The 12,821-nt window shown below is 42.4% G+C and overlaps 1 protein-coding gene across 2 annotated transcripts in view; it reads left to right on the plus strand.

The window, feature by feature from the left end:
• The window catches only part of zcchc7 (zinc finger, CCHC domain containing 7), a 243,657-nt gene that overhangs the window by 57,988 nt on the left and 172,848 nt on the right, over nt 1-12,821 (plus strand). The gene's annotated exons all lie outside the window — the stretch shown is intronic.

Consider the following 12,821-nt stretch of genomic DNA (forward strand, 5'->3'; position numbering starts at 1 on the left):
GCTTTTATCTTAGCTGCTTTTTTAAAAAATATAATTGTTCTAATCGTCGATGTAGCCAATTTCAAAGAAGTGTCAACATTGACCTGACACTTATCAGCTTCCAAACGCCGTATCACTTGCAGTTTCACGTCCACACTAATGTTTTCCCTAGACATCGTAGATGTACTACCCTCACTGGAAGTTGCAGACCGTTTTCCAGACATTATGGATGGAAAATAATGGAATTGCGCACATGGGGGAAGCAGAGCGTGAACTAATACATCATTGGCTGTGAGTACCTCAGGGTGTATGTAAAGTGCTTTCATTGGCTGATTGAATGGTTATTGTAATGGCAGCCACTTTTGAGAAGTTGTAAGTTTTTTTTTATGTCATTTAAAAAAATTTCAATGAAGAATGACCGCATTGTAATGAATCAGCACTATGTGGGGTAGCATTATGCAGGGTCTGAGTGTACATGATAGCCTCACAACGCTGAGTGCTCCTTTCGCTAGTGTGTTCGGTCTGCAAAAGTTTTTTCTGTGAATCCTCTGCATTTCCTTAAGAGGTGAGGTTTCTTATGGACAGGGCATTGTCTATTGGGGTTCATGATGGAGTTTTCTACGTAGCTTTTGTTGGTGTTTCAGGGTTTTGCTGAAAACCTCTTTTTGAATGAGATATTGCTGGAAGTTGAGAACTTAAAACTAGGGTCATCTTGGCATTCCTGCTTGACAGCAAATTAATTCCACAAAGGATGAAAATGTCAGATATTGGGCATGATGTTTCATTTTATACTTAAAACCTTTAGTTATCTACTGTTCTTGGATATTGTTTTCTAGTTTCTCCACTTCAGGATTTATTCCTGTTTCTGTGTTGAAGACACTCCGCCTTGGTAGGTAATGTTTGTTTTTTTGGCTTGCAGTTCCAACAACAGATATGTAAGCTCCTGTAACTACGGCAGTTCTTTGTGTGAGAGCTTTGGAAAGTTATTAAGTGTACTGAAGAGAGAATCTTTGATCGCCTCTGGAGAGCCATGACATTTGGCCAGCCTCTGCCACAGTATTAGTAAACCTTAGCTGAATTGCTAATGTGAACTGACTAATCCTTATTACATGTTGTAGTGACTCCCCACCAAGCCACATACAGAGAAGGTCTACTCTTCACTAGGTTTGAGACTTAGTCCTTCCATGGCATTGTAAAAAGTTGACTTCAACTGGCAGACCGGTTGTCGAACATTTTCATTTCTGTTGTGACTAGATCTTGATGAGCCAGCTAAATCTAAACCACTTGCAACTCTTGAATGAATGAATTGTGGAAACTGGTTTGCCAAATCTTTGTCCTGGGATGATGAAAGTTCAGTCTGTCCATTTCAGTGCAGATAGAGTTGGTATCAGTATCAACAACTGACTGAAGTCTTTGCTGCTGTACACCTTGACTGTCAATACCTGGATTATGTGAAGGGCATGTTGGCTGTGTGGTGTTATCAGCTTCTTGTTAGAGCTGGAGCTCTGTCTTTATTTTACAGCCAAAATGCATTTGGACATACAGGTTTCCCCTGCTATTCGAAGGTAGAGCGTTCCTTTGAAACGGTTCGTAAGCCGGAATATCGTAAAGCGAAGAAGCAATTACCATTTATTTATATGGGAAAATTTTGTGAGCATTCGCAGACCCAAAAAATAACCTGCCAAATAACACATAAAACCTGAAATAACAGTAACATATAGTAAAAGCAGAACGATCTGATAAATACACAGCCTATATAATGCAGAAATACTTTTCTACAATTATTGCAGCACTGTCCACTGCAGCGAAAATCTCACACAAGCACTCTCGGCAGCACTCGCTGTAAAAACACACAGTGCAAGTGCTCCTGGCAAAAGCACTCTTTCCAATAACCTTTTTTTGTAATTTATTTTTTTATTGAAGTTCATCATCAAACAAATATTTCTATAAGATGTATTTCAGACATTGTACATATATATCTTATAATCATATATATCACAAATCTCCATAAAGTATTTATCTCAGGTATACACTTATAGAAAAGAGTGGAAAGAAAAAACAAGCAAAAGGAAAGAACTATGTGCAAGTAGGGAGTGATCTTTTTTTTTTACAACAGATTCATTGATTTGTGAGAATAAAATCAGGCCTATGAGGCATTATGTAGTTAAACATGAAGCTACCGAATAACACATAAAAATACACAGCCTATATAAAGTAGAAGTAATGTATGCCCAGTGTAGTTTCACTTACCGGAATTGGGAAGACAGTGAGGACACTGATGATGGTGTGTTAGGCTGAGTCGTTGGAGGTTGGGGTGGTGGGAGGTAGAGGAGACTGGGGTGTCATCTCACCGTCGTCTGTTTCCATCAGGGCAGGCAGGTCACCTTCTTCTATGTCTGCCTGCCTCGATGTCGAAGGTCGAGTTTTGTCGTCTGCTGTGGCTGATGTGGAATGATTGAAAAACGACAGTATGCTTGACTGCTTAGCCTCACGCATTTTTCTGTCATACAGTTCTTTGTAAGCACTCAGACCATCCTGCAAATATGCCCTAAACCTACGTACCCTTTCAAAGTTAAAGTCATACTTTTCTGCAGTCATTGCAGTGTTGTCAATCGCAGTGAAAATCTCACGCAGTTGCTTCCAGTTCAGTTCCTGGACGTCTTCACTTTCGGGCCGTTTGCTACTGCATTCGGTTTCAATTGGTATCCTTTCCCCTTCAGCTCTTCATCTCTCAGTTCTTGGTCATGGAATGCCAAAACTTCTTCAACATCATCTTCGTCAACTTCCACAAACACTTAGCCAAACTCACTATATCCTTACTTTGTTCGCCACGATCGAATGCTTAATTATGTCTAGTTTTACGCTGAGTGTAACACCCTTACGAGCTCTTTAAGGCTTTTCTGATACCTTAGAACTCACCTTGTTAACGGATCCACAAAATAAATCGACATAAAGCACAGAGGCTCACAGGCACGTGTTTAAGCAATGCCGGCAAGAATGCAGTTCTGGGGGAGGAACTTGGCTGCTCGGCGCGCAGGCTTTTCTTCGTAATAGTGAAAACACCTTCTGTTAGCAAAAACAGGTAACTAATGTAGGTCTTTCATAACAGCGAGTTGACGTAAAGCGAACGTTCGAAAAGCAGGGACACCGGTACTTTTCAGTAAGCTGCATTGGCTATTGTGATGGCAGGAAATGACTGATTCTGATTATAGATTCATCACTGTCTAAGTCAGCTGCTGCTTCATACAGCTTTGCCTCTTCTAAGGCAGCCTCAGCTTCATTCTTCTCCTTGAGCACATTTAATGTAGCCTTTATATATGCTTTCTCCATGTCTATACTTGGTTTCTCTATGTCTATGCGAGCCTTCTCCAATTACATCTCAACTTCATGTTTACCATAAGCCACCATGCTAATCATGGATTCACTGAGTGCCACGTTCTGACCTAACTTCGAGATCTCGGCGATTGACATTGCTCGAGTAGGAAGTTGACATTGTTGTGTATGGCGTTCAGGCACACCTCCAGTCCACTGCCAGTTTTTGAATTCGAGTTGGTATCTTTTACTCTACTGCCCTTGCAGTGCAGTTATACAAAGCTACAAAGTGAGTTAAATGTCTTCTTAAAAATCTCCTGAGACAGAAATTTCCTTAAGGGTTTTTGATGAAATCTTACTTACAAGACTGCAGAAAGTTTAAGTAAAATAGAAACCCGATAGGAATTTATTTGTCATATAAGCCAGGAAGGCACTAAATCCTTTTTCACTTACCTCTATGGGGAGGAAGTTCAGCACAATATTCGTCACTTTGAATTATTGTGTAAAAAGGTGAGGCTTCTTTGTTCTTTAGACTTCTTTCTGTGATAGCAGGACATGGATATCATCCAGGCATCTTCCCTGATGAAGATGGTAGAGTTTGTCATAGAAGCATTGGTTAAAATCGATACCTGTGCCTGGCTGGAAGCCTGAGAAGAGTTTGTTCGTCAAAAATGCCATGAAAACATTAGTTCCTATTTTTAAGTAAAATACATATTAAATTCAATACAGAATCACCATGTGCCTGAATATACTAATACTGTTGATTATCCTCACAATCAAGTGTTAACCAAGGTAATACACACATAGCCTTCCATGACTATGCCATGTAAACAAGAGTAAACTTGCGGCCCAATGATATCTTAATTGTGATGAGCGATAAACATAATATTTCCTTCAAAATATATCTACTAAATGTTTACTGATATTAACAAAACTTGAGACTCACAGATATTGCTGTTTTAAGGGCAAATTAAGAGAGGATAGAAATAGATGTTTTTACACCATGTGGTTCTAGTTGAATCCAAATTAACACAATGCAGGGAATGATATAAAAACAGCTTACATATAGGAAGTGATGTTCATATAAAAAAACCTGTACGTCTAGAAGCCAGGACAGTATCTGTTTGTAGTCCTCTTACAAATAACAACTCTTGAAGCAAGCTTTCATCTTTTACAAAGCCAGCATAACCAAGAAGCAAAGGTTTGTTGCTTAGCAAAGTTGACTGATCCAACTGCAGATCATATTCTGTTGTTATGTATTGCACAATATGTCTTCACATTTTCAGACATTTCATCTATCCGGGTTTGAACATAGTTGTTGCTGAGAGGAATTGTTTTAATTATTTGGTGTGATGACTTACGCAAAACTGTACTCAGAACCTCCATTACTGCTGGCAGAATCAGTTCTTCAATTGTATGAGTCTTTTCAGATTTAGCAATGAGCAATGAAATGTATGAAGCAAACAAACCATCATTGTTTCATTGTGAAGTGCTGGCAAATATGTTTTGCAGTGTTTCTCATTTCTGAAAATTTTCACGAAGTCATTGCAAATAATCCAAATTCTTATTTGCTGTGTTAGAGTGTATTAAACTCTTCAAATGTTCAAGGAACCTGGACAGTTTCATTGTCTCATTTGAATAAGGTTGCTGTTGGTTGCTTGGTAGCAATATCTTGGTTGGACCATGGGCCAAAGAAATGCAGTCATGTCTATTCAAAAGGGAGTTTCTGAACTTCACCCATTGCCTGCCATATCCTAATTCACAGGAATTGTATCACTGCATGATTAGAGTATGAGAATGGTACTACATGACACTGTACTGCAGTAGTGAACGGCAATAGTGAAATTCCTAGCTCCATAGAAAAAAGGACTCAATGAAACAAGACAGGAATCAACCACCAGAATTACTTAACAATATGCCATATGAGTGTTTTGACAAAGTGAGTGAGAGGGAGAGCGACGATAAAATCCATTTTTCTAGTGCCGATTTCTCATGGAGCATTGACTCCAACTTGGACCCAGTGACGCACCAACTCCATTGCCTCTTTTCTGGGAGGCTGTAAGTAGGTGGCACTGCAGCTTGAGTCCTAGTCCTTGCTACGACTAATACTACTCAGCTCCCCCGCTGTCCATACCTGCCATCAGTCAATAAGTCAGTGAATTGGACTTGCAGCATTCTACATTAACACCTTGCAGGGTGAGAGCCATTTGAAAATTGCAAGGCTCCTGCCTTGCAAGATGTTGCTCTCTCACTTGCTACTTCAAAACAGTGACTCACTCCTGACTAGGCTTACAGCTTTCAAATGGCTCCCACCCTACAAGATGTCGCTCTCTCTCACTAGCTTTGTCAAAATGCTCATATGGCATATTGTTGTAATTCTGGTGGTTGATTCCTGTCTTGTTTCATTGAGTCCTTTTTTCTATGGAGATAGGAATGAGTTTTATTTAAGCCAATGAACGAAAAGAGCAGTCACAGTTTGAATGGGCCAGTGCTGGAGTGGTCCGGCTTTGGCTCAACAGGCTTGGCTCTAAATAAGTTACTAGTATTATTTTTTTCTGTTAGTACGTAGCTATTGGAGTGAGAGTGGGTCCAGGGTTAATGAGAGTGGGTCCAGGGTTAATGGTATGTTCCTTGTATGAGATGTGGAAACTTTGGGAGACCTCCAGTCTCCAAGATAACTATATCTGCACAAAGTGCACCAAGCTGCAGCTCCTTAGAGACCATGACATTAAGGAATGGGAGCTGCAGATCGATGACCTTAGGTTCATACGGGAGAATGAGGTGATAGGAGCTACAGGGAGGTAATCACCCCTCAGTTGCAGGAGGCAGGTACCTAGAATACTAAGGAGAGGGACTGTCAGCCAGTGCAGAGTACCCCTGATGCCATTCCACTTAATAAAAAGTATACTATTTTTGATACTGTTGGGGAGGATGACCAACCAGGGAGAAGCTGCAGTGAGCACTGACTTTGAATCTGTGGCTCAGAAGAGAAAAGGAGGAGATTAGGTGAGTCTTAGTGTTTGGGGACTCATTGATTAGCAGAACAGAAAGGAGGGACTGTGATTGAGAAAGAGATTCTTGGATGCTTTGTTGGTCCTGGGTGCCAGAGTCAGGAACATTTTGATTTCGTCCACAGTATTGTTAATTGGGAGGGTAAGCAGCCAGAGGTTGTGGTCGGATTGCTTCCCATGCCACATGCTTGTGATGCCAGAAATAGGAAGATAATACAGTTTTACACATGGCTAAGGAGATGAGCAGGAAGGGAGGACTTCAGATTTTTAGATCATTGGGCTCACTTCCAGGGAAGGAGGGACCTTTACAGAAGGGACAGTTTGCACCTGACCTGGAGTGGGGACTACTAACCTCCTCGTAGAAAGGTTTGCTGGTGCTGCACAGGAGAGGGGTTAAATTCGAGTTGCAAAGGAATGGGAACTAGAGTGCCAGAACAGATAGTGGTTGGGGAGAGAGGTGTTATTAAACCTATATACAAGAGCAGAATTCAGAAGGTTAAGTTGGACTAATGGTCTGAGCTGCATATATTTTAATGCAAGGAGTATTGTAGGAAAGGTTTGGAGTATGGATCAGCATGTCAAATTTAGACATTACAGCTGTAATTGGGATTTGGTTGCAGGAGGGGCAGGACTGGCAGCTCAATGTTCTGATGTTCTGTTGTTTTAGACATGATAGAGTGGAAGGGATTAAAATGGGAGGGGTGGCAGAGGAAATGTCATGGCATTGCTCAGTAAGGACAGACTGGAGAGTTTTTGTGGTAAGGCTTTATGGGTAGAATTGAGGAATAAGAAAGGTATGACCACGTCAATGGGATTACATTATAGATCACCCAGTAGTACACAGGATTTAGTGGAGAAAATTTGTAGAGAGATCACAGACTGTTGTAAGATAGTAGGTGATTTTAACTTATCACATATTGACTGGGACTCCCAAACTGTAAAAGGGTTGGTTGGAAAACCATTTGTCAAATGTGTTCAGGGAAGTTTCCTTAATCAGTACATAAATGTCCTAACTGGAGAGAGTGTGAAACGAAATCTCCTATTAGGGATTGAGACAGGGCAGGTGACAGAAGTTTGTGAAGGGGAACACTTTTTGCATTTAGTGATCATAATACCATTAATTTCAAGGTAATTATGGAAAAGGATAGATGTGGTCCTTGGGTTCAGATACTAAATTGGAGAAAGGCCGATTTTGATGTTATCAGAAAGGATCTGGCAAGTGTGGACTGGGACAGGCTGTTTTCTGGCAAGGGTGTACTTGGTAAATGAGAGGCTTTCAAAACTGAAATTTTGACATTGTATGTTCCTGTCAGTATAAAAGTTGAGGATAATAGGTTTATGGAATCCTGGTTTGCAAAAGATGCTGAGGCCCTGGTTAAGAAGGAGGAGCATTGCAAGTATAGGCAGGCAGGAACAAATGAGGTATTTGAGGAGTATTAGAATCAGAATCAGGTTTAATATCACAGGTGTAGGTGGTGAAATTTAGAACTATAGAAACATAGAAAACCTATAGCACAATATAGGCCCTTCGGCCCACAATGCTGTGCCGAACATTTACTTACTTATTTACAATTACCTAGGGTTACTCAAAGCCCTCTATGTTCTTCTAAGCTCCATGTACCTATCTAGGAATCTATTAAAAGACCCTATCGTATCCGCCTCCACCACTGTCACTGGTAGCCCATTCCACGCTCTTTGCATGAAAAGCTTACATCACCTCTGTACCTACTTACCTACTTCCAAGCACCTTAAAACTTTGCCATCTCATGCTAGCCATTTCAGCCCTGTGGAAAAGCCTCTGACTATCCACATGATCAATGGCCTGTCACCTCTCAGGTCACCTCTCATCCTCTGTCGCTCCAAGGAGAAAAGACCAAGTTCACTCAACCTATTCTCATAAGGCATGCTCCCCAATCCAGGCAACATCCTTATAAATCTCCTTGCGCCCTTCCAATGGTTTCCACATCCTTCCTTTAGTGAAAGTGACAAGAACTGAGCACAGTATTCCAAGTGGGGTCTGACCAGGGTCCTATATAGCTGTAACATTACCTCACGGCTGTTGAACTCAATCCCACGGTTGATGAAGGCCAATGCACCATATGCCTTCTTAACCAGACAGTCAAACTGGGCGGTAGCCTTGAGTGTCCTATGGACTAGGACCCCAAGATCCCTCTGATCCTCCACACTGCCAACAGTCTTGCCATTCTGCCATCATATTTGACCTACCAAAATGAACTACTTCACACTTAACTGGGTTGAACTCCATCTGCCATTTCTCAGCCCAGTTTTGCATCCTATCAATGTCCGGCTGTAACCTCTGACAGCCTCCACACTATCCGCAACACCCCCAACCATTGTGTCATCAACAAATTTACTAACCCATCCCTCCACTTCCTCATCCAGGTCATTTATAAATATCACAAAGAGAAGGGGTCCCAGAACAGATCCCTGAGGCACCCCACTGGTCACTGACTTCCATGCAGAACATGATCTGTCTACAACCACGCTTTGCCTTCTGTGGGCAAGCCAGTTCTGGATCCACAAAGCAGGGTCCCCTTGGGACCTATTTATTAATGCCTATTTATTTTCTCAATAAGCCTTGGTACCTTATCAAATGCCTTGCTGAAATCCATACGCACTACATCTATTGCTCTACCTTCATCAATGTGTTTAGTCACATTCTCAAAAAAATTCAATCAGGCTAGTAAGGCACGACCTGCCTTTGACAAAACCATGCTGACTATTCCTAATCATATTATGCCTCTCTAAATGTTCATAAATCAAATCTCACAGGATCTACTTCATCAACTTACCAACCACTGAAGTAAGACTCACTGGTCTATAATTTCCTGGGCTATTTCTACTCCCTTTCTTGAATAAGGGAACAACATCAGCAACTCTCCAATCCTCCAGAACCTCATCATTGCCAGAGGCTCAGCAATCTCCTCCCAGTCTCCCATAGTGGCCTGGGGTATATCTCGTCCGGTCCCGGTGACTTGTCCAACTTGATGCTTTCCAAAAGCTCCAGCACATCCTCTTTCTTAATGTCTATATGCTCAAGCTTTTCAGTCCGCTGTAAGTCATCCCTACAATCGCCAAGGTCCTTTTCCGTAGTGAATACTGAAGGAAAGTATTCTTTAAGTACCTCTGCTATTCCCTCCTGTTCCATACACACTTTTCCACTGTCACACTTATTGGTCCTCTTCTCTCATGTCTTACCCTCTTGCTCTTCACGTACTTGTTGAATGGTTTGGGGTTTTCCTTAATCCTGCTCGCCAAGGCCTTCTCATGGCCCCTTCTGTCTCTCCTAATTTCTTTCTTAAGCTCCTTCCTGCTAGCCTTATAATCTTCTAGATCCCTATCATTACCTAATTTTTTGAACCTTTCTTAAGCTCTTTTTTGCTTCTTGACTAGATTTTCAAAAGCCTTTGAACCATGGTTCCTGTACCCTACCACCCTTTCCGTCTATTTGGAATGTACCTATGCAGAATGCCACACAAATATCCCCTGAACATTTGCCACATTCCTGCCATACATTTCCCTGAGAACATCTGTTCTCAATTTATGCTTCCAAGTTCCTGCCTGATAGCTTCAGATTTCCCCTTTCTCCAATTAAACGCTTTCCTGACTTGTCTGTTCCTATGCTATGGTAAAGGAGATAGATTTGTGATCACTATCTCCAAAATGAACTCCCACTGAGAGATCTGACACCTGACCAGGTTCATTTCCCAATACCAGATCAAGTACAGCCTCTCCTCTTGTAGGCTTATCTACATATTGTATCAGGAAACCTTCCTGAACACACCTCATAAACTCCACCCCATCTAAACCCCCTGCCCTAGGGAGATGAAATCTCCTGCAATGAGAACCCTGTTATTATTGCACCTTTCCAGAATCTGTTTCCCTATCTGCTCCTCGATATCCCTGTTACTATTAGGTGGTCTATAAAAAAAACACCCAGAAGAGTTATTGACCCCTTCCTATTCCTAACTTCCACCCACAGAGACTCCGTAGACAATCCCTCCATGAAGTCCCCCTTTTCTGCAGCTGTGTCACTATCTCTGATCAGCAGTGCCATGTCCCCACCTCTTTTATATCCCTCCCTGTCCTTTCTGAAACATCTCAAGCCTGGCACTCTAAGTAGCCATTCCAGCCCCTGAACCATTCAAGTCTCTGCAATGGCCACCAGATCATATCTCCAAGTACTGATCCATGCTCTAAGCTCATCCGCTTTGTTCATGATACTCCTTGCATTAAAATAGACACATCTCAAACCATCGGTCTATGTGCATCCCTTCTCGGTCACCTGCCTATCCTCCCTCTCACACTGTCTACAAGCTTTCTTAATTTGTGAGCCAACTGTCCCTTCCTCCGTCTCTTCAGTTTGATTCCTATCCCCCAGCAATCCTAGTTTAAACTTTTCCCAATAGCCTTAGCAAACCTCCCTGCCGGGATATTGGTCCCCCTCAGTTTCAAGTGGAACCCTCCTTTTTGTACAGGTCATGCCTGCCCCAAAAGAGGTCCCAATGATCCAGAAATCTGAATCCTTGCCCCCCCCCCCCCAAATCCCTCAGCCACGCACTTATCCTCCAACTCACTCTATTCCTGTACTCACTGTCGCGTGGCACAGGCAGTAATCCTGAGATGACTTCCTTTGAGGTCTTGCTTCTCAGCTTCCTTCCTAACTCCCTGTAATCTGTTTTCAGGACCTTCTCCCTTTTCCTGACTATGTAGTGGTACCAATATGTACCATAACCTCTGGCTGTTCTCCTTCCCAGTTCATGATATCGTGGATGTGATCAGAAACATCCTGTACCCAGACACCTGGGAGGCAAACTACCATCCATGTTTCTTTCCTGCATCCACAGAATCGTCTGTTTGAGCCCCTAACTATAGAGTCCCCTAATACTGCTGCCATCTTCCTTTCCCTACCCTTCTAAACCTCAGGACCAGACTCTTTGCCAGAGGCACGGCCACTGTTGCTTCCCCCAGGTAGGTCATTTTCTCCTCCCCCCCCCCCCCCAACAACACTCAAAAGTTATTGTTAAGGGGGACAGCCACAGGGGTACTCTCTAATACCTGACTCTTCCCCTTCCCTCTCCTGACTGTTCCCCATTTATCTGTTTCCCGAGATTCCAGTAGGACTACTTGCCTACAGCTCCTCTCTGTCACTTCCTCACTTACCCTGACCAGACGAAGGTCATTGAGCTGCATCTCCAGTTCCCTAACTCGGTCCCTAAGGAGCTGCAGCTCAACGCACCTGGCACAGATGTGGCTGTCTGGGAGGCTAGGAGAATCCAGGACATCCCACATACGACACCCAGTACAGAATACCGGCCTCATAGATATACTTCCTATTCCTATTCTTCACAAGTAACTTAACTCACCTCGACCCATTATTGCCAAAGCCCTCCTACTCTGACTCTCTCAACTCCATTGCCCGCTCCTCTGTCACATGCTCTATCTGTTTTCTTTTTAAATTCTTCCTACCGGTCTAACTCGCTGACATCCATGCGCCTGCGCAGTCATGCCTCGATTAAATCGCTTTTTTTGCACTTGCATTTATGTGGAAGACAGACACAGGGTGTAAAGAAGTGAGGAAATGCAGCAGCACGATCATGTACAGTCGGCCCTCCTTATCCATGGGGGATTGGTTCCAGGACCCACAGCAGATACCAAAAAACACAGATGCTCAAGTTCCTTATATAAAATGGTGTAGTATTTGCACATAACCTACGCACATCCTCCTGTATACTTGAAATCATCTCTAGATTAATTATAATACCTCATACAATGTAAATGTTATGTAAATAGTTGTGAAACTATGTATTGTTTAAGGAATAATGACAAGAAAATAAAGTCTGTACGTGCTCAGTACAGATGCAACCATTGTAGCTCTTCTGGGAATGCTGATGCAGCCTCGGCATTAGCCGATCCTGGTTCTCCCATGGTCTTTAAGTTCTTGAGGCTGTAGCGCTTTACATAACTAGCCAGCCAAACCTCACTAGCTTTAAACTCCTTCCTCTCGCTCACAACATAAGCAGGGAATGAACAGGACGCGAGGCGAACAATGCTCAAACAACGAGTAATACTTTTAATCATCTCTAGATTACAGTACTTATAATACCTAATACAATGGAAATGCTATGTAAGTAGTTGTTGCACTGTATTGTTTAGGGAATAAGGATGCTTTGGAAGAGGCTCAATAATACTAAGGTCAGGATCTGGAGGTTGAGGTCTGAGGACCACTTCGGCAAGCGACATGCCACTTTTCTAAAGATCTAAGATTTCTACTTTCTTGCCAAGAGTTAGCATTTAGCTTTTGAGAAATTGCTTTGACCACTTAATTGCTTTTTAGGAGCCATTTTTTCACAGAAACAAAGCAGCGACTGAACGAGACGTGAGGCAAGCAATGCTCAAACAACGAGTGTTGGAGAGAGAACTTCTGGGTTTTCCCAATCTGTGCATGAGGAACCCACGGATAAGGAGGGCTGACTGTACCCTATAGAGATTACAAAT

Source organism: Hypanus sabinus, chromosome 5, assembly GCF_030144855.1.
Source record: "Hypanus sabinus isolate sHypSab1 chromosome 5, sHypSab1.hap1, whole genome shotgun sequence".
NCBI classification, from domain to species: Eukaryota; Metazoa; Chordata; class Chondrichthyes; order Myliobatiformes; family Dasyatidae; genus Hypanus; species Hypanus sabinus.